A 22,810-nucleotide genomic window follows, 5' to 3' on the forward strand; every position below is an offset into this window, starting at 1 on the left:
GGCTTGGGTGGGGCGAGATCAAGACTCCCACAGTGCAGGTGGGAGTGGGGCAGGGGCAGGGGCAAATCATTCATCCCTACCCCTGCCCCACTCCCTCCTGCACTTTGGGGATTGTTGCACAACCCAGCCTGGCTGGGGGTCCATTCACCATGAATGAGGCCCTGGTCAGGCTGGCTCACGAGACATTCGGAGCCTGATATCTGTGACCTCCTGGGGTGTGTGCAGCAGTGGGAGCTGCCACCCCTTCCTGTGCTAGGCACCCCTGGACAAGATGCCTACAGCTCCATCCCACGCCCTGCCCTAGGTGTGCGGGGCCTGCCCCTGCCCCAGCCCCACTCCCTCTGTCACCATTGTGGCAGAGGCGGATCAAGGTCTCAGTGGTGAGGGAGGGAGCAGGGGCTGGGGCCCCTGGCAGAGCAGGCAGGAACAGGGGCTGGGGTGAGTGGGGCCCTGGCCAGGTGGTAGGACAAGTGGAAGCCCAGGGGCCATGTCTACCCCCCCCCCCATCTGTGCACATGCTGCTGCCACTCCACTGTGCACTGCACTTTGCTCCCTGCTGCAGCTGCCCTAAGAGTGGCTGACACCACATGCATCTCATAGATTTCATAGACATTAGGACTGGAAGGGACCTTGGAAGATCATTGAGTCCAGCCCCCTGCCCCAGGGGCAGGAAATCAGCAGGGGTCATAGGATCCCAGCAAGATAAACATCCAACTTTCTCTTGAAGGTGTTCAAAGTAGGTGCTTGAAGCACCTACGGTGGTAGTCTATTCCAGACCTTGGGGGCTCTGACAGAAAAGAAGTTCTTCCTTATGTCTAGCCTGAAACCGTCTTGGAGGAGTTTATGACCGTTTGACCTTGTCATCCCTTGGGGTGCTCTGGTGAATAAACATTCCCCCAGATCCTGGTGAGCACCCCTTATAAACGTATAGGCAGCCATCAGATCACCCCTGAGCCTGTGCTCTTCCAGGCTAAAGAGTCCCATAGCTCTCAGCCTGTCGCCATAAGGTCTGTTTTCCTGACCTCTAATCATGTTCCTGACCTCTGATCATGTTCCTCTGATCAGGCTCTTCACTGGACTCTCTCAAGCTTCTCCACATCCTTTTTGAATTGTGGAGCCCAAAACTAGACGCAGTACTCCAGCTGCAGCCTTGGCCAAGTACAGTGGGAGAATGACATCCTGGGACTTGCTTGAGAAGCATCTGTGGATACAAGCCAGCATTTTGCTCGCTTTACTAGCTACAGCATCACATTGTGGGGCTGCACCACATGTGGCATCCTGCAGCTCTTGGAGCAGCAGGGCTCAAAGCCCAGGGCACAGTGGCAGCTGCCTCCACCCCATACACAGATCAGGGGGCACATATCCCCCCCCAGGCCTTCACTTGTCCTACCAGCTGGCCCAGCCAAGACCCCACTCACCCCAGCCCCTTCTCTTGCCTTTGCCTCACTACCTCCCTCTCTGTGGGGACCTTGATTTACACTCCTGACCACCACAGCAGTGAGGGAGGGAGTGGGGCTGGGGCAGGGGCAGGCCCTGCACGGTTAAGGTAAGGTATGGGATGGAACTGTGAGAAGCTTGTCCACGGGCATCTGGCATGGGGATGGGTGGCAGCTTCCACTGCTGCACACACCCTGGGAGGTCATGGGAATGGGGCCCCCGCTAGTCGGCGTTGTGCGACAATCCCCACAGTGCAGGAGGGAGTGGGGTTGGGGCAGAGGACTTACCTGCTGTGGGGGGGTGGGGTGCATGTTCATGTGTGCATGTGCTCAGCCCTCTCCCCCTCCTCCCCCACCAAATATTTTTTTCTCCCTCTGCCTAAGTTAATTGGGAACACCTGTGAGGCATGGACACAGCTGCAGGGGAGGGCAGAGGCCGTGATTAGCATTTCAGGCTAACAGGTGCCGTGGGGAAGGGCACTGATGAGCCATTAGGCCCAGATAGTGAGGGCAGGATGAAGACCAGCAGGAGCTCAGAAGAGCTAGCTGGTATCTAGAGAAACTGCAGTTCACTCTAGGACCCATTAGCCTCCCTTCCAATCAAACAATGACATCAAGGTGTGACAAGTGAGTCAGTAGGGGAGGGCACCCTAAAGCTGGAGCTGGGTAAGGGTTGCATGGCCACCAGGGGGTGTCACAGCCACCCAGAGTCCAAACCTAGTTACACGCAGTTAAATACAGGCACTCCTCACTTAACAACCGAGTTCCGTTCCTGCTACTAGGTCGTTAAGCGAATTGGTCGATAAGCGAGGAGCCGCCCCTTGATACTGCGTGCCTTGGCTTGAGACGCCGCGCTGCCGTTTCCACAATACGTTTCGTACAATACCGACTGCTCGGAGAGCTGGTCGTAAGTCCGCGCGGTCGTTAAACAGGTAGGTCGTTAAGTGAGGAGTACCTGTATAAGTGAATGGCAAAACTCCCCAAAGCAACTTTGCCCTGGCCTCAGCCATGAGGCATTTCATCCTACATCTCATCTTAACCCTGTCCCTCTCCCCTGTTACTTCACTGGGTAATATCCTCATATTGACGTGAAATCCAGAAAAAGTATGCTTAAAACATGTCTGTTCTTACACTATTTTTATAGGTTGCTTTCTACACTTTGGTACTTATTCTGGTTTTATCCCATTAATGGACAGATTTTTCTTTTTTGAAGGGTGGTGCCACTTCTTATTGATTGTCTGGAAAGTCTCAGTCTGACAAGATGAAAATGGCTACAGTATTTTACAGGTTCTAGTACCAGTATTTATTTACCTGGTTATATAATGCATTTACAGACTGACTGGTTGGTTGATTTTATTGATGATTTTTGCTACTGCCTGTATCCTTCTAGGCAGGAAAAGCTTTCCACTGTGGAAAGCTCTATGTTGCTATCTGTGAACTAATTAATCTAGCCAACAACATACTTTGGGAAGCTGCATCTGTTCACTTGTCCAGGGTTTGTCATTGCAGATCTAGGATCACGCATACTGCTAGTTGGCAGAACACTGAGTTATCACTGAGACAGGTTGTATCACAATAAAGATGAATTAAACAAGGAAAAGGTGTTATAAGATAAACCTTATCATGATTGTAATATACATGTAGTAATCAAAAAGAAAAGGGGGTGGGGGCAAGACAAAGGAGATCCCTCTTCACTGAAAGGAAAGTTTGAGTCCTCCCTTTTATGCACATCTGTCTCCAGGATTAATCTGTCAAGAAATTTTGAGGTAATAAGATGGAAGGGAGATTTGAAATACAAGAACATTTCAACTGCAAGGAGAATAAATATGATCCACCATGTTGCACTTTGCAATCCAGGATAGTCCAGAAGTTTCCATGCGATCAGTCTTATTTCAGTGTCCAGCTCCAGAAGCCTACCCCCAGTATAATTATCTGGCAAAAAGCATTATTAGCTCAACTAGAGATTAATTAAAGACAGGGTAACTGTCCTCTGCAAGAGTAGTAGGGTATAGGAACCAGACAATCCTTGATTCATAAGGTAACCCTCCAAGGTTCCTAGAGTATACAAAGACCTAGAATAGAGCAGAGTCAAGTGCTGGAAAAAAAGAAATCTTGCCAGAATTAGTGTTGGGGTGAAAAATGGGGACATATATATGAGATGGAACAGGAATAGCTCTTGTCCTGAACCATCGATTGCATTGACGGCTGCCAGTACCTCCCAGGACATGTCTTCCCTCCCATCAGTGTGCCCCTCCAACCCTAGAGGGTGATGCTTTTAGATTTTGCCCCACTTTTACAAAAAGGCTATTTAAGCCCATGGTGAAAAAGGCTATTGTCTCTTTAAGACCCAGGATCAGGAGGTTTATATTAAAGGGTGGGACATAGCTCCCCTCCTTCCCAGGCTACCAGGAGAAGGTCTGGGAAAGAGTGCAGTCTAACTTCCTCCTATTCTCTCATAAAAGGAGAGACACCAGAAGGAGAAAAAGACAACGCGGTGACAGAACTGTTAAGAAATCTTACCACGTCTGCAGAGATATGAGTTTAAGTCTTGCTTGGACTCATACCAAAGTCTGTCCCCCTTCCCCAGGCCCCTGCAAATCCAAATGGATACCTAGTCAAAGTAAATGGATATCTATTCAAAAGCAGCTGACCAAGATGCTGGCCGCTAGGGCTGTGCAAAACGGCACCGTACCGTTTCACCTTGAGGTTTGATGGAACAGTGTTTCGTATCGAATATAATTTCCAGTCAAAACAGCTGTTCCGTTCCATTGAAACAGAAAGGCTGTTTTGAGTTTTGCTGGGGATGGGAAGTCATGCCAGCTGGGATGACTTCCCATCCCCAGCGCTACATCGCACTAGTGGCAGGAGGCAGCCCAGCTGGGGTACTTCCCCAGCCCCTGCAGTGCGATGTAGCTGAGCTGTAAAGAGCATGAGGGGGGCTGTAAAGGTCTTGCACTAAGGAGGAGGAACCTGCCCAAACTATCACGCAACCCCCCATAAGCGCACTATGTGCCTTCTGAAATGAGGAGAAGGATTATGCTTGAGGTTAGAAAAGGTTTATATCTGGGAAATGATCTAAGGGGGAAGTAAGGGTAGGATGCCTACAAACCAACCTCAGACCATGTGGTGGCAGGGGGGTGGGGTTGCCATGAAATGACTTCAGTCCTTGTGGGCCATGTTGTATGATGTAATGGAGAAAGGGGCTGTGGTTATACATAGATACAATCCATGGTGGAGAGGGTGTTTCTTTCTGGACAGCTAAACTTTGTGGAAGGCTCTGTTTGCAGGGACTGGGGAAGAAAAATAAGAGTGGAGCAAAGGCCTATGGAAATAGCTGAGGAAGAAGGCAGGATTGATGTCTTTGGACCCAGCATCCATTTTAGTTTTGATTAATCTCTGGCTAGGTACACATGTCTAATGATCTGGGAGAATTCTTCTGTTGGGGGGGGGGTGGGTTTCCTGGTAGAAAAAACATACCCAGAGATGCCTGAGCAGATATTCAATTACTGAGAAGCAGAGAGCTTGTAGTGTTAATACTGCACAGCCAGGAGGCCTCTGTACATACATCCCAGCATGCCCTTCAGGCTTCCTTAGTTTATATGGAGACAAATGGCAGTAATGCACAGGGAAGCTCTGATTGGCTGACTCAGACTGAGCAGGGTCAGCCTGTGTCTCCCTGCAGCACAATATGGGTGTTGTGAAGGGGATGTATTCTGCTCCCTGCTCACCTGTAGAGTCCAGCCTGAGTGACACACTGTCTCCCAGGGACAGAAAGGGAGCAAAGCATACTAGGATGCTGGAAGCCTGTGCTACAGTTTATCTCAGAAAAGAGTGTACAGACAGTCACTCTCAAGAGAGAGTCTCCTGGGAGCAATTGAACCCTGGTTGTTCCTGGATTATTTTTCTCTGAGTGGCCATTTTTGCTCTGGGAGAAAAATCCTAAACATCTCTATACTTGTGGTTTCTACTAGGAGAACAGCCACTCTTCCAGTAGACTCTGAATATCTGTACATGACCTCCGCCTTGATATTGTTAAGTAATTTTGGTGCATTTACATTTACATTGTCATGAGTAGATGCATAGTGTAGGCGCATATTGTCTTTGCATCATGGCCCTGTTTTAACAGTTCGGCGTTCCACGGATGTCTCCCAGCACTGATAGGAGATGCCTTCTTCCCTGCAATCACTGCATTGCTATAAGTATTCACACTTTGATTGCATGAATGGCACTACTGAGTGCCATTTTGATGGTTTTCCCGTCTGTGCTATTGTCTCAGTAAGAGTGGCTTTACAACTCTCTTTTAGAGACACAAAGACATATACACTGGAATACATCGTATTCTGCCTGTGTCGAAATTCTAAGCACGGAGAACTTCCTGGATTCACCCCAGTCTTGACTGGCATGTTTCAAGTGAGCATTCAGTTCAGTTCATTCAGACTTGTATTAGCATGGCAACCTATGCAATGCTAGGAAGTGAGAAAAAAGATGAACCCCCTCAGGTATCTGTTAGAGACAGATATGGTCCATCCAGGAGAGAAATACACATTAGGCTGGTGGTTTTGTCCAAGGCACCCTGTTGTCAATAGTATCTACTTCTGATTCAGTGACATAATGCCATCTTTATTTCTTTCTCCACAGATTCTTTCTAAACCTCAGTGGGTCTCTGGCTGAGCAGATCTAATCCAGGATTACAGCTTAAATGTAGATATAGGTAACAAACTTTAGGCACCCAAGTGTGAAATGTTTGGCTTACATTTTTGCTTTATAGCTGCAGCCAACTCCATCCCATTGACATGATGTTATACACCAGAACAAATAACTGGATGAACCTGTTATGTTGTTGCCTTTTCTAAAAGGTCACAGATCTATCCCTCAGCCTACCACATTAATGTTGTTTTTGATCAATCTAGATCTATCTCAGGGAGTGCACTGCTATAAGGAATACTCATGTGCTTTAACACTTTGCTGTATTCATGCCTTACTAATGAAAATGAACATGGCCAGATTTCTTAGAAGTCCTGAACTTCCTATGGACTTTGAAACCTGCATGCTTTTCTCTTAGTAGGCCATTTCCTCCTTTTGATTTGTGTTCATGTTATAATCCCATGGGGAGAGAGGGAGGAGAACACCCATAATACAATTTTAAACAATGCTTCAATATCAAATTGAAAAAAAAATCAGATCAGCAGCTTCTCTCAAAATAAGCATCCCAGCAGTGGCATCCAAGCAAACGGCACTCCCACAGATATACACATACCAGCTGGGGCCACACACCCTCTTCTTTTCTCCCCCAAAACTGGAGGTGAAGGATGGACCCGTGAAGTTGATATATTCTGTGCCAGTGGCAGTGGATTCCAAAGCCGAGAACATCTGCTAACAGTTCACTATTATGACAAGGAGGCTCCTCCACTGAATAATTGTGATAGAATACCACAGAGAAAAGTGGCCTTCCAAATAAGAAAAAAATACATGAAGTCCTTTCCCTTTCTTAAAGGCAGAGGAATGTAGCTTACTGAGAAAGAAACTGAAATGTATATTTTCCATCCATTTACTTTGATGGATTTTGCTGGGAAAAAAGCAAATACTTAAATCAGTCCACATAATCACTTTGATGATCAAACACAAATCCATATACTGGATTTTGCTTTGTGCAATGGCCTTCATGTGTATATGTTCAGCTCTATTTAGATAGCACAGTAATGGGTGAAAACAGAACAGAGAAAAATGTGGACATCCCCACTCCATTGATTGTCTTTCTGTGAATTCAAAACCTGGAAGCTTTTAGAGTGTGAGTTCCATGATTTCAACACTTGGGGGCACCAATAATATGAAGAATCAAGTGTGCCCCCAAAATTAGAATCACACCGCAATATTGAGTAGAAGCCAGTTTTCTTGACTTACCGTAGGGAAGAAAAAAGTATTTCTGTAAGTAACAGATCTCTCCTTCATTGTTAGTAAAAAGAAACAAGGTAGAAAAGGAGTTTGGGGTTTGTTTTGTCCTGAATTGGTGTCAGCCCCAGACTTTGTACTCGTGCTGTCCCAGTCTCAGGATTTTTAAGCACTGAGTGGCTGTAGAAACTTCATGAATGGCTAGTCAAGGTCATGACCATTGCACAGCCTCTCCGTTGCACCAGTAGGCAGAACTGGAAGCACAATAAGAAGCACAATCTCTCAAGGAGCTGCTGCCGAAGCACATGTCCTCCTTGGATGCTTATGTTATCCAATTCAGCCCTTCAGGAAAAATGCTCACTTGGCGTTTGTTTTTCTACATGTCTCTATATAATTTAGTGGGTGTTCAGGGATGGGAGTTGCTAGACACCAAATCTGAAAAAATGCCATCTGTTCAATATTGATTTTTCATTACCAGCTAGTGAGTTTAAGAGTATGGCAATATATAAAAAAGTCATAGAAGAGTTGCTGTCTCATGCAATATTTTGTATGCTTTCCTGAACAGCTGTCACTCATGACTGGTGTCCCAGAATGCAGTTATCTAATAAGATGCCAAACTGTCAGTATTTCATTTAAATATGCTGCAGGGAATAGTGCAGTAAACTACTTAGCATGCTGAAAGCATAGTACATGCCAACATATTTACTGTATAATGATCTTAAGAACTACGAGTTACTGTTCATCTGGGGTAATCAATTCCATTTTCTTATGCAGTGGGCCTTGATTCCCAGTATGCACTCGCAGCAATTCTATTTTTTTCAGAAGATTATAGGAATAAATAGGCATGATTCCTGAATTGTGAACTTTGCTAGTAAATGTTGCTGATGTTCTGGCTAACAGAGCCCCAAAGATCTCTGCACACAGTAGAAAGGATCAAAAAATAAATAAAATGATTACTGTAGCTTGAAACAGGGCAAGAAGTACATTCTGCTTAGCATAAATAATGTCTTGACAACAGATGGGAGATGGAGCCAAATAAAGTAATACAACTGCAAGAGCATAACAATTCAATGTTATTCAATAAGAAATAATACACATTTAAATGTAGCGATGCTGCATGAGTGAAATTAGAGCAGAATTTGGCACAGCAACGAAAAACCAAGTGTCAAGGAGACCTCACTAATTTTAATCTTCTACCTATTTAGTTTGTCTCCTGGACATGTAAATTGCACGTCTTAAAAGGCACCATTTTTAGTCTTCGGACTTGTCTATACAGTTGACTCTCATCTCTGTTTCTATATTTTTATCTCTATCTGTCTACTTGGTCTTGGGTATCTTAGGTCCTTATGACTTCTCTGTTTCCTCACAACCCCAAACTTTGTAGTTGTGCTGTCCTAATGCAGAATTTTCAAGCACCGAGTGGCTGTAGAAACTTCATGAATGGCTAGTCAATTTCATGACCACTCCACAGCCTCTCCATTGCACCAGTAGGCAGAACTGGAAGCACAAAGAGAAGCACAATATCTAAAATTCTGCTTCCTAATCTTCCATTTCATAGATTTTCATAGATTTCATAGACATTAGGGCTGGAAGGGACCTCGGAAGATCATCGAGTCCAGCCCCCCGAAGGCAGGAAGTCAGCTGGTGTCATAGGATCCCAGCAAGATAAGCATCCAATTTTTTTTTGAAGGTGTTCAATGTAGGTGCTTGAACCACCTCTGATGGCAGGCTATTCCAGACCTTGGGGGCTCGGACAGTAAAGAAATTCTTCCTTATGTCCAGCCTGAAATAGTCTTGTAGTAGTTTATAACCGTTTGACCTCGTCATCCCTTGGAGCGCTCTGGTGAACAAACGTTCCCCCAGATACTGGTGGTCACCCCTGATAAACTTATAGGTGGCCATCAGATCACACCTGAGCCTGCGCTTTTCCAGGCTAAAGAGCCCCATAGCTCTCAGCCTGTCATAGTAGGGTCTGTTTTCCTGACCTCTGATCATATGCGTGGCTCTTCTCTGGACTCTCTCAAACTTCTCCACATCCTTTTTGAATTGTGTGGCCCAAAACTGGATGTAGTACTCCAGCTGCGGCTTCACCAAGGCAAAGTACAGTGGGAGAATGATGTCTCAGGATTTACTTGAGAAGTATCTATGGATGCAAGCCAGAGTTTTGCTCGCTTTACTAGCCACAGCATCGCATTGAAGGCTCATGTTCATCTTGTGGTCAATGATGACCCCCAAGTCCCTTTCATCCATAGTGCTAGCCAGAGTAGCACTGCCAAGCCTATAAGGATGCTACAGGTTTTTCATCCCAAGGTGGAGAACCTTGCATTTTTCAGTGTTAAACACCATCAAGTTCTCATCTACCCATTTGCTGAGCCTGTTCAGGTCAGCCTGGATCGCCCTCCTGTCTTCAGGTGTGGATGCTTTGCCCCAGAGTTTGGTGTCATTAGCAAATTTGGCCAGTCCACTTCTGACTCCAATGTCCACATCATTAATGAAGATGTTGAACAATATGGGTCCAAGGACAGAGCCTTGGGGGATCCCACTGGTCACAGGGCACCATGATGATTGACTTCCATCAATTACCACCCTCTGGGTGCAACTATGGAGCCAATTTCCCAGCCAGCGGATCACAGTGGACCCAGGGCCACAACTGGCCAATTTCGCCAAGAGATGATCATGGGAAACCAGATTGAAGGCTTTTTTGAAGTCAGGATATATGACATCAATCTCTTCTCCCTTGTCCAGGTGCTAGGTCACCTGGTCATAGAAGGAAATGAGATTGGTCAAGCAAGACCTACCCGCAACAAACCCATGCTGGCTATCCCTCAGGATGTTGGTGTCGGCCAGTCCATTAAGGACGGCCTCTTTAATAAACTTTTCTAAGACCTTCCCCTGGATAGAGGTAAGGCTGATGGGCCTATAGTTTGCCGGATCCACTTTTTTCCCTTTCTTGAAGATAGGCACCACATTGGCCTTCTTCCAGTCTTTGGGCACTACACCAGAGCGCCAGGAGTTCTCAAAGATCTGTGACAGAGGCTGGGCTATGATGCTTGCCAGCTCCTTGAGTACCCTGGGGTGAAGATTGTCAGGGCCAGCTGACTTGAAGGTATCCAGCCTCTCAAGCCTCGCGCTTGTAGGGAGGCAGTTAGACGGGCCAAAGCTACCATGGAGCTGAGGATGGCATCCCAAGTAAAGGACAACAAGAAATTGTTTTTTAGATATATAGGGAGTAAAAGGAAGGCCCAGGGAGGAATAGGACCCCTGCTAAATGGGCAGAAACAATTGGTGATGGACAGGGGGGACAAGGCTGAACTCCTCAACAAGTTCTTTGCCTCAGTGTTCCTAAGCGAGGGGCACGACAAGTCTCTCACTGGGGTTGTAGAGAGGCAGCAGCAAGGCGCCAGACTACCATGCGTAGACCCTGAGATGGTGCAGAGTCACTTGGAAGAACTGGATGCCTTTAAGTCGGCAGGCCTGGATGAGCTCCATCCAAGGGTGTTGAAGGCACTGGCCGACATCATCGCAGAGCCACTGTCGGGAATATTTGAACACTCGTGGCACACAGGCAAAGTCCTGGAGGACTGGAAAAGGGCCAATGTGGTCCCCATCTTCAAGAAGGGGAGGAAGGAGGACCCGGGCAACTATAGGCCAGTTAGTCTCACCTCCATCCTTGGCAAAATCTTTGAAAAAATTATCAAGGTTCACATTTGCGAGAGCCCAGCAGGACAAATTATGCTGAGGGGAAACCAGCACGGGTTTGTATCAGGCAGATCGTGCCTGACTAATCTAGTCTCTTTTTATGACCAGGTTACGAAACACCTGGACACAGAAGGAGGGGTGGATGTCGTATACTTAGACTTCAGGAAGGCCTTCGATACGGTATCCCACCCCATACTGGTGAACAAGTTAAGAGGCTGTGACTTGGATGACTACACAGTCCGGTGGGTGGCGAATTGGCTGGAGGGTCGTACCCAGAGAGTCGTAGTGGATGGGTCGGTTTCGACCTGGAAGGGTGTGGCCAGTGGGGTCCCACAGGGTTCGGTCCTTGGACCGATACTCTTCAATGTCTTCATCAGCGACTTGGACAAGGGAGTGAAATGTACTCTGTCCAAGTTTGCAGATGAGACAAAGCTATGGGGAGAAGTGGACATGCTGGAGGGTAGGGAACAGCTACAAGCAGACCTTGACAGGTTGGACAAGTGGGCAGAAAACAACAGAATGCAGTTCAACAAGGAGAAATGCAAAGTGCTGCACCTAGGGAGGAAAAATGTCCAGCATACCTACAGACTAGGAAATGACCTGCTGGGTGGCACGGAAGTGGAAAGGGATCTTGGAGTCCTAGCGGACTCCAAGATGAACATGAGTCGGCAGTGTGACGAAGCCATCAGAAAAACCAATGGCACTTTATCGTGCATCAGCAGATGCATGACGAATAGATCCATGGAGGTGATACTTTCCCTCTATCGGGCGCTGGTCAGACCGCAGTTGGAATACTGCATGCAATTCTGGGCGCCGCACTTCAAGAGGGATGTGGATAACCTGGAGAGGGTTCAGAGAAGGGCCACTCATATGGTTAAGGGCCTGCAGACCAAGCCCTACGAGGAGAGACTAGAGAACCTGGACCTTTTCAGCCTCCTCAAGAGAAGGTTGAGAGGCGACCTTGTGGCTGCCTGTAAGTTCATCACGGGGGCGCAGAAGGGAATTGGTGAGTATTTATTCACCAAGGCACCCCCAGGGGTTACAAGAAATAATGGCCACAAGCTAGCAGAGAGCAGATTTAGACTGGACATTAGGAAGAACTTCTTCACAGTTCGAGTGGCCAAGGTCTGGAACGGGCTCCCAAGGGAGGTGGTGCTCTCCCCTACCCTTGGGGTCTTCAAGCGGAGGTTAGATAACCATCTAGCTGGGGTCATCTAGACCCAGCACTCTTTCCTGCCTATGCAGGGGGTCGGACTCAATGATCTATTGAGGTCCCTTCCGACCCTAACATCTATGAATCTATAAATCTGTGAATCAAAGTGTTCCTTCATGAGGTCAGCATTGATGGAGGGCAGGGAATCTCCCCCACCTGGACCTCCCTGTCCCATAGCGGGCATGGGCATCCCATGGGACTGATGAAAGACCGACACAAAGTACCAATGTAATAGGTTGGCTTTTTCCTGGGCGTCAGTTGTCAGTTGTCCCATCTGGTTTAGCAGGGGTCCAATGTTGCCCTTGCTTTTCCTCCGGCTCCCCACATATCTGAAAAAGGACTTTTTATTGTCCTTGATACTCGAAGCTAGTGAAGTTCAGTTGCAGCCTTGGCTTTCCTGATTTGCTCCCTACAGGACTGGACCAGTGCAAAATATTCCTCCTTGGAGGTGAATCTCATCTTCCATCCTTTGTAGGCCTTTCTTTTTAGCCTCAGGAGGTCTGTTAGAGCCCTGGAGAGCCAGGGGGGCTTCTGTGACCTCTTGCTGCCTTTCCTCCAAGATGGAATAGAATTAGCTTGTGCATTGAGGATCATGCCACTTCTTTATGGTTGCACTCCAATGATCCCTTGCCTGCACAGCCTGATTAGGTACTGACACTATATACCATGTGCCCTGTCCCCCAAAATAAACTGCCCCCTTAAATTGGGTTGGCCAGTACCTGGGCTATCTCCTGTTCTGAGGCCTGCTCATGGCCCTGTGCACTGGCCCATCCACCATTTGGCTCACTCCTTATTTCAGGGGTTGGGTACCTGAGCCACCTTGAAGCAGCTCCTAGAGCCCTGGTCTGCTCTTAGAACCTCCGTGCAGTGATCTCTGCACCACCCTTCTAGCTGCCTGCTGGGATTGCAGACCCGAGCTGCCTTGAGTGGCTCCCAGGGTCTGGGCTTCATACACCGATCCCTGGCCACCTGCCAGGGGATGCAGACTCAGACTGCCATGAGCAGCCCCAAGGTCTGAGCCCCATGCACTGCTCCATGCACTGATGGGGCTGAAGCATTGGTCCTGGTGAGGGGGGCGGCCCTCGGGGCTCTTCTGGACTCTGCTTTACCTGCTAGGTAGCTCTTCTTATCCCCTTCTTCCTTTGTTGTCCCCTGACATGTCTGCCATGTGCTGGGCACACAGATCCTTTTATTTACTTTGGAGGCTCCGCCCCTGAAGTCTTGCTGGACCTGCAAAATGCAGGCTTCAATCAGGTCTGGGAGGCTCCTCACCTGCCCTGCTGGGCCCTTACCTGATTGGTGAACAGGTTCCACCAATCAAAATGAAGATTTTCCAAGCCCAGGACATGCCGAGCTGAAATTGGTAAGTCCACCATATAAAGATCTACTTACAGTACAGAACTAGCAGTCTCCCTACTGCCCTTGTAGTAGATCTGGGGTCTAACCTTGTATGACACAGAGTAAGCCTTCCTGGAAACAGAGTGTCTAGGAAGTGTAACCCAAGTACACCAAAGGGTGTGTCCCGTCCTCAATTGGATGGGATAGGTGGGCAGGCAACAGTGCTGTGAGAGGGATGCTGTGACTCAAGTACAGACTCCTCTATTCTCTATAGAGCCATGCCACACAAAGGGTTCTTAACTATATACAGACTTTATTTAACATCTAAAGAATTATATACAACTATATACATATATACATATACATCCCAAAACATTAGATAATATTAGAGAAAATTAACCACTATTCACGCTTATACATACACATACTTATAACTATATTCAGGAATGGGCTTGCATGAGGTATGCTTGGAGTGTGGCCCCCTTACCCAGGACCCCGAGATCCTTATACAACATAGGCCCACTAGGCCCACAGGGCCATCCCATACAGGCCTCCAGCAGGTAAGTACCAGATTCCCCATATAATACTCGACAAATTAAACAAGAAACATAGACTTCAATAGAAAATAACAACCTTAAAATTATTTGCCAGCTAAAATGTAACACAACTTACACAGTACAACCAATTTACAAAATATTAGGTGCAGCTTATTTTGTAGGGCACACTCTCACCCAGCTCTCTGAAAGGAGGGGGGTGGAGGGGGGTCCCTTTTCTCCAGCCCCTCCCCATATGAAACCCCTATTCCCTGAACTCATGGTTGTCATGAGCGGGGATGCAGTAGGCTTGTTTTCCCCCCATGTGGACCTGGGTGCTGCTCCAGCATGCTGCAGGGGGTTCCTTCTTTGTAGGCTGGGATCCAGCCCTGGGTACCTCCAAGACCCTGCCTTCTATCAAGGCAAGGGGTGGGGCTCAGCCCGCCTTTTCTGGGCCCCAGGCCCAGTGTCCCTGAGGGAGGAAAGGGACTGGCAATGCTCCAAGAGTGCCTTAGGGCAGGTGCTCCTTGCCAAGGCCCGCTCCCAGGCCCAAGGCTTTGTGTACCGGGCTGTGCACTGTGTTGGGCCCGAGCAGGCTGTCCCTGATCCCAAGGCCAAGGTTCTGGAAGTGGCTCCTCCAGCGGTGTCTTCAGGAGCCTAGGGCTATCGCCTGCTGGGGCAACTCTCCCCTGCTTTTCTCCGCTCCACTCTTCTTCTTGTCCATCTCCTGTCTGGTCTCCCAGCCAAGCACGCTGTTCTTTTATAGCCATCCGGGACTCCACCCTGGATCACAAAAGGTCCAATCAGAGCCAGGGGCAGCTGAGACCCCTCCTGGAAGCTCTGCCCCTGGATTGTAAATGCACCAATCAGGAGAAGGGGAGGCACCTCTCCTGATTGGTGGAAGAAATTCTACCAATGGCTCAGTGTCCTGCTCAAGCTGGCAAGCTGCGTGCAAACTGTATTGTGGCCGGCGTGCCCGCTACACAAGTATCCCAGGGGGAATACCATGCCAGGCAGTTCCTACTGCCTCACTCAGACTGTCTCCTGGGATGCTACACTTCCTGGATGCTCTTTATTTCCAGGAGGGCTTACTCTGTCACACATTCAGCTGTCCAAAAACCAGGTGTTTCATTTGGGGGGGTGTTGTATGTGAGAAAATATTATATATAGTAGGATTGTCCAACTTCTAAGCAGCCAGGGGCCATGTGCTCCCTGGGTCTCACGAGAAGGGGGATGTATGTTGTATGGGCTGCACTAACACAAGCCACAGCTGAACACTGTGGGAGTGCCCCTGCCTCACACTGCACTACACAGGGGTCCCAGGGTGTGATCTATATCATGCTGTACTACACTTCCCCCCTGAGATAAAGGCAGGAAATGCCAGTTGGACAACCCAGGTATACAGTATGGCTACCTCTTTAAAATTCCACTTCCTCCCACTGGAAATACTAACAGGCACCAGTCAGATTTTCAGAGCTGAATAGCTCACAATAAGTAGGTACTTGTTTGGCAGCTACAGTTTAACAATTTTAAAATAGCAATCGACTGAAAGTGATGTCATGCACAGCTGCTGTCATACCTGTCATGTCATACTGTCTGCCAGCCACTGGCCAGTAGCAAAAGCCTTGTTCCAATGACCAGGAATGGAATAAATGTTCAGGCAGAAAGGTAGAGGGTCTGCTATAAGAAGGGAGCTTTGGACATGCATTTCTATCTCTTAGAGATTAGGATGAGATTTACATGCAGACACAATATCATAGATCTTAGAAAAACACATCTGGAAGGAACCTAGAAAGATCATCTAGATCATTACTTTGTCCAAAAGTAGGATCATTCCTGATAGATATTTGTCTATCCTGCTCCTTAAACACTCCAGTGATGGAGAGGTCACAGCTACTCTTATTTATTCCACTGCTTAATTGTCTTTGTAGTTAGAAAGTTTTTCCTAATATCCAAATAGAAAGCTTTTCCCAACCTCTCTTATTGCAACATAAGACTATTTCCTTTGCTGCTACCAGTGGAAATTAGAAGACTTTATAACTCACCTGTATCAGGGCAGTCTGGCCCTTCAAAACTGTAGGGCAGCCAACCACAAGGCAGGAGCCCAACTGTGAGTGATTAGCTGGCAGTTAAAAGCTGAAGCAGGGTGAGAGCAAAGAGTCTGAATTGGGAGAAAGAGCAGCTTCTGGGCAGGAAGTAGACTGAATCCCCAGAGGAGCTCACATCTAGGAAGGGTTAGAGCTAAAGGGGCTCTCTCCAGTTGTCTGGAGAAAGGCTAAAGGTTAGCTTTACTTGTTTATTTGTTTGGACCAAGGATTATGATCTGTGTTTTGAGGCCTGGCTGAGAGGCTGCCTAGGGAGCAAAGCCAGACCGTAAGGCTGCAGGCACACAGGCCTGCTTATAGACTATTGTGACTGTCTGAAGGACTCCTAAGGGGGCAAAGCCTACCTGCATTATAGCAAGCACCCCAACCTGCTTACACTACCTCTTCGCAGAAATCTTTTAACATACTTGAGAATTGCTGTCATGTCTTCCAAGTAATCTCTAAACTAAATCAGTTCTTTCAATCTTTCCTCAAAGGTCATGTTTTCTAGACTTATGATAATTTTTGTAGCTTTTTGTGGGGGCTTTTGCCAAATGGGGCCCCTCTTTTTTTTTAAGTGTATCACCCAAAACTGGACACTTTACTCAGACTGAGGTGTCATCAGCACTGAACGCAGCAGAAGGATCACTGTATATGGCTTGCATACTATAATCCTATTTATGCAGGAGTATAACATGATGGAAAAGCTTTGCCTTCTCTGCAGTCCTTGCAGATTCCTCTGAGGTTTCTGGAACTAGACACTGTTGGAGATAAGATACTGGATTATGTGCATCCAACATGGCAATTATTACATTCCTATATAACAATGCCATATATAGCATGTTAAGTGCTCACTTTTAATTATTGCATAGTGCTGATACCACAGTCTTAATCAAATCAGTAAATTCTGCTTCTTCTTCTGCATTATCTAAATCATTCTCCATGCTGTATCAGCTCTTCTACAAGGAAAAGCTTACTTCAGTCACTAAGACTGGATCTAACTCTGACATAGAGAACATCTGCTGAGTAAGCAAAGGCCATTTTTACAGTCTGTTTGCGGTGTGAAGCCTCATTTTCACATTGGCTTTATTTATTTTTTTTCTATTAATTTTCTATCCTGTAGTACAACTGACAAAACTAAATGCAAGCAGAAGAGATAAATGGGATATGAGATAAAAGATCACGTTTCAAAGCTCGAAGTATACGGTCCTTTTGCCCTCATTTTTCGATAGTCTAAGTTTCTCTATGCTAATATTTTGGCCATGCATTATGCTGAATGAAGGTTTAATAATGTTTTAATAAATGGTTAATTATTATAGCTTATTACAGAGCCCAATAGGCTAAAAAATTGCTTACAACTTACTGGGTGCAGCTACACAAGAAAAATACTGTGGAGTAGACATTAGGTCTTCAATAAATATTCTGGTGTCTACATGTGCAGGGCTATTAGGCTGGAGTAAGCTAATAAACTCCACAGCAGGTTAGTACCTGTAAATAGAAGTACTATTTTGCTCTGGAGTTTTTTACTCTGCAGCAGCTCATGTAGCGCTTCAGTATGGGGGATGCCTTCCAGCTAGCCCCACACTGGGCACCCTTGTGCCCCAGCCAGTCCTTCCACAGCACATTAAGCCAGGTTGGAATAACCCTGGGCTGGCAGGCTGACCCCCTGCCAGCCAGGGCTGCTCCAATCTGGTTCAATGTTTTGTGGTTCCAGGCACACATGTAAACTACTAAGCTACAACTCATAGGAGTAGCAAGACAACTTGGGGCCTTGGGCAGCCATGGTATATGGGACAGCACCACCTGCCATGGTGCCAATGACATGGCATGGTCATCTGAGGCTGTAGCAGCAGCTCTCTCTGTGCCCTGCCCACCCCCAACAAAGTTGGTGCCTGGGGCTGCTGTCCCAGTCTGCCCCTTCAGTTGTGCTACCGCCACAACTAAACAGAAGTAGGAACATTCAAGAATACATTAAATGTCTTCCTTGTACAGTAAAAAGTTGGTAGAGCGAGCGCCATTAGAAAAAAAGACATTTTCAAATTACCAAAATGCAAATTCCCAGCCTCTCTCTCATGCAAGCCTCTGCTATTGTATTTTGGTGTTATGAACTTTAGTATAGCAAAGATTTGAGACCCCTGGGTATAATCGTATAACCAATAAAGCAAATCTCAACAGAAAATATGACAAAAGCATACTAAATTAAACATCAGAAGAAAGCACAACCACCTGTGACATATATGATTTCCTTTTCTCTGCCATTATTCACCCACATGTACTATGTACAGTATAGGGCTTGTGTACAAGAAGTTGTGTGACAAACCACATCTTTGTTTTCATAGCCCACATCATTGTTGGTTTGGTTGCAGTGCAGAAGGAAAAAAAGCATGAGTAATTTTTTCTTTCTAGGATAAATTACAGATTATTCATGAATTGGATAATAGAATCAAACGGTGTTCCTCTGAAGCATAACATCACACCATCAGTTCTGTCAACCTTTTTAAAAGACAGATTTAAAATTAAAAGCAAGATCCAGGACAATGCACTTGGAGCACAGTGGATATTTGTCCAAAACAGTGATTTTGAAGAGATGGACAAAGTGCAGGATAAGTGACTTCTTTCTGAACATGTACTGAGAATATCCTAGCAAGTGGACTGCTACCATGCACTAAAACATTGGCATTTGACAAATAAATTTTGTGCTACCAATTTTAAAGATAGTGGATGACTGCATTGTTCTTTTTCTTTTCAAAGGGGTGTGGCGTAGAGAGGCTGATTTGCCTGTGGACACCTCTGCTTCATGGTGGGTGAATGAACTGCAAAGTATCATGAGAGAGTGTTCAATAAATGACATCTATAATGCAGATGAGACAAGTCCTTTGGGTATCAGATAGTAGAAACCAACTTGGGCATAAAAGGTGATCACTGTCACGGTGAGGGAAAAAAGGTGGAGTTTGATGTTTCTCCTGGAGTGGCACTCAAAGATGACATAAGTGTGGATAATGATATTCTGGTGATATCACAGGTATCTGACAATTTCATCGTGGATGACATTATAGTTGCAAAACCATATGATGTGGAACAAGGAGGAAGAGGAGGAGAAGAAACAGACTATACTGAAGCATCTGTGTATTCCCGTTCTGATGTTCCCAGCGTGGTTAACATGACCATTATTACTCAGAGACATCCCTGACATGACAATGTTGGGGAGTGGTTCTTACTCAAAAAGACACACATTGTGTTCACTTTAGGGACATCAGCATGCTATCCTACACCACCGACACAGCATTTTTGGGCCGTCTTCCTTCAAAATAGACAAACTTCAGTTTAGCAAAATTTCACCATAATGAACTACACTTGCAAGTCCACTACAGGTGATTGTACCAACATTTCACTGTATTTTTTTTTCTCCCATTAGCTATGGCTGCATATGATGTTGGGATGTTATGCAATTGTGAAAGGGAGTGTAGTCATGCACACAATTCACATTTGTAGGCAATCTCTTTGTTACAGTGGGGTTTCTTCACTTCAGTGGAAAAAGGTAGCAAAACCTTCTGGGAGCCAAAAAAAGAAGGAAAAAAAAGAGAGAGAGAGAGATTTAAGACTGTGTCATTCAAAGTTTAGTCCTGAGAGTTTTTTTCCAACAGCTTTTGCTTGGAGTGTGCTGAAAACATTTGGAATTAGTTGAAACTTTGACCAAAATAAAAGAGGAAGGGTTATTGGTGAAGGCTTTCTTTAATTGCTCTCCTGTATTCCCCACCAATTTTACTTGTGCCAAAGTAGGGAAATGAAACCTTTTTTTTTTTTTGTTAGACACCATATGTCTCCCAGTGAAGGAACCAGTCTGGTCTGCTGGTTTGTCTTTTATCTTGTGCCAGATTTCAGAGTCTATGACTCCTTTCCAACTTTGCAGCACCTGATTGGATACAAGGAGAAGAAACATGAGGGATAAATATGATCAACCTCCAAGCAGGATGTTAGGTGACATTTGTGTTGTTGGGAAGCACCTGAAATGTGGATCCAGCCTATCCACTAGACTATCCATCCTATACCCTGTGAACAATTTATCCATTGATTAGAGGTGTTTGGATGCTTTGCACTGAATTTATTTACTGGCAGTTATCCCAGGGAAGCAGGCATGCCATTTATCAGGTGCCAGTTAGCAAATTCTGCTACAGTTGCCAATAAATTGCACAGACATTGCTGTTATAAAAAGGACAGCTATATATATTTTATACACAGTGTGTGTGTGTGTGTGTACACGTACATACATGCTCATATATATGTATATGCATATGCATACATACAGATATTCATAGATTCATAGATGTTAGGGTCGGAAGGGACCTCAATAGATCATCGAGTCTGACCCCCTGCATAGGCAGGAAAGAGTGCTGGGTCTAGATGACCCCAGCCAGATACTCATCCAACCTCCTCTTGAAGACCCCCAGGGTAGGGAAGAGCACCACCTCCCTTGGGAGCCCGTTCCAGACCTTGGCCACTCGAACTGTGAAGAAGTTCTTCCTAATGTCCAATCTAAATCTGCTGTCTGCTAGCTTGTGGCCATTATTTCTTGTAACCCCCGGGGGTGCCTTGATGAATAAATCCTCACCAATTCCCTTCTTTGCCCCCGTGATGAACTTATAGGCAGCCACAAGGTCGCCTCTCAACCTTCTCTTGCGGTATAGATATCTATATTTGTGTGTGTGCATGCATGTGTATATAGTATAATCCTTGATAGTCTTATATATATACTTATGTAGCATTTCACCAAACCAATGTAAAATACTTAAAAACCAGTGTCTGAACTGGGATTTTGAAGCACTGACATGACAGTCCTGATTATCAAGCTGAGAGCAAGTTAAAGCCATTCCCTAATGTAGTTTAACTTTGCAGGTATCTAAACAGAAGCTCTGAGCTATTATAATATTTTCAAACATACCCATCCATCTCTGCAGTCCCTGGTACCACCATCCGTCCCTGGAATGACAGCTGCTCTCTATTCCATTTGCTTTCCCCCAGTGTCATATGTTGGATTGATATGGATATATATATTCCACAGGGGTTGGTTGTTTGCCCCTTCCTGCTGTGAATGAAAGCACCAATGCTGTTTATGCACTTTTCTGACCTAATCTTCCTTTCTACCAGCTTGGTATTCCTGTTCAGCCATCAATGTTAGTGTCACTAAATGCTGTCTAGCCTGTCCATCATAATAAAGACATTCAAGACATCCATTATGATATGATTCATTTAAACAATCTGCATTCATTATTATTCTTCCCCTACTTCAGAATAATGCATGCCTGATTTGTAAGGTTCTTGTTTTTCTTCAGCTTGTTTTGTGATCGTTATGCCTTCTGCTACATCTATTGTCTGCTTCATAATCCTTCTGAGGAGGCCATTCCACTGCCCCTCTTCATATCTTCCTACTGTACCATTCATCCTGGAAAACAGTTCTCAGGGATTGATTTGCAATCAGTTGCTGCTGTTCTCTCAGCTTCTGAAAGTCTCCTTTGGAATATAGATTGTCCCTCTGTCAGGCTGTTAAGGGTAAACCCATTAATCTTGCTCTTTTTCTAACTCCTTATTCTACTTCCATTGAGGAAAGGGTTTTTGCATCTTCAGAAAATGGGGGGCAGACTGATTATTCAGGCTTATGCTTTGTTTAGCATCAGACTAAGCTAAATGCATTTACTGAATATTCTCACCCTTAGAAAGCCGCAGGATGTCCCTCCAATACATGCATGCTTTTTTCAATATTCTTATGCCTCATAGCATACACCATGCATTTTTCTCAGGCTAAATGATAGTTACCTTAAGAAGGTACACATTGGGGTAAGAAGACATCATCCCTAAGGAGATATACAGTGAGTTATGGCAATCATGTAGGAAGCAGGCATATTTAAAGTGTAGTGCTCTAAGAACATCATTGTGGGTACTGAGTCTTGCTGACTGCAGTGCTCCAGCACCCAGCAGGGACTTCTGAGGCAGGCAGACCAACTTCTATGCACCCCCCATGGCTCCAAATGACACACTAGAATGAATCTGAAGGAAAGGAGAAAATACCATTCTGCAGTACACTCCCTTTAGTACCACTGAGACCTGCTCCTCCACTGCCCAAGCATGATGATTCCTTGGCCTTTTGCTCATTCCAGGATCCTCTTTCTACTAGCTGGAGTAGATCCTGTTCACAATTCCATTGCTAAGCATTAATGGTGCACAAAGAGCAAGCATGTGTGGTTTGCAAGTGGTTATGGAAGACACTTTGAAAACCTCTGAATGATGTCTTGATTAAATAGTGTGATATATTTGAAGGTCAATGCATTCTGCTGTGCTCAGAGTTTAAATAGATGCCAATATTGATTTCTGACCTATGTACAATCACTGATTCTTGCAATAAATCACTATAAATGTGCATAAGTGATTTTTCAACATGCATTAATTAATAGGATGGTACATTCTGATTCTATAGGAACCTGAATCAGATTTAGCATTTGGCAACCCCAAATATCTCAGAATTTGTTCAGAATCAGTTCTCTGTGGGTTTTAAAAACACAGACTCTTCTTCCCTGCATCTTTCTATGATTTTAGAACAATAAAAACAAGAGAGGTTACGATATG

At 45.7% G+C, this 22,810-nt stretch overlaps 1 long non-coding RNA gene across 1 annotated transcript in view; it reads left to right on the forward strand.

The window, feature by feature from the left end:
• LOC109281842 (uncharacterized) overlaps window positions 1-22,562 on the forward strand; it is a 41,540-nt gene extending 18,978 nt beyond the window's left edge. The window contains exon 3 of the long non-coding RNA XR_002088627.2: window positions 18,599-22,562. This is a non-coding gene — a long non-coding RNA (uncharacterized LOC109281842). The remainder of the gene's footprint in view (window positions 1-18,598) is intronic.
• The last annotated feature ends 248 nt before the right edge of the window (window positions 22,563-22,810 follow it).

Source organism: Alligator mississippiensis, chromosome 1 (genome assembly GCF_030867095.1).
Source record: "Alligator mississippiensis isolate rAllMis1 chromosome 1, rAllMis1, whole genome shotgun sequence".
NCBI classification, from domain to species: Eukaryota; Metazoa; Chordata; order Crocodylia; family Alligatoridae; genus Alligator; species Alligator mississippiensis.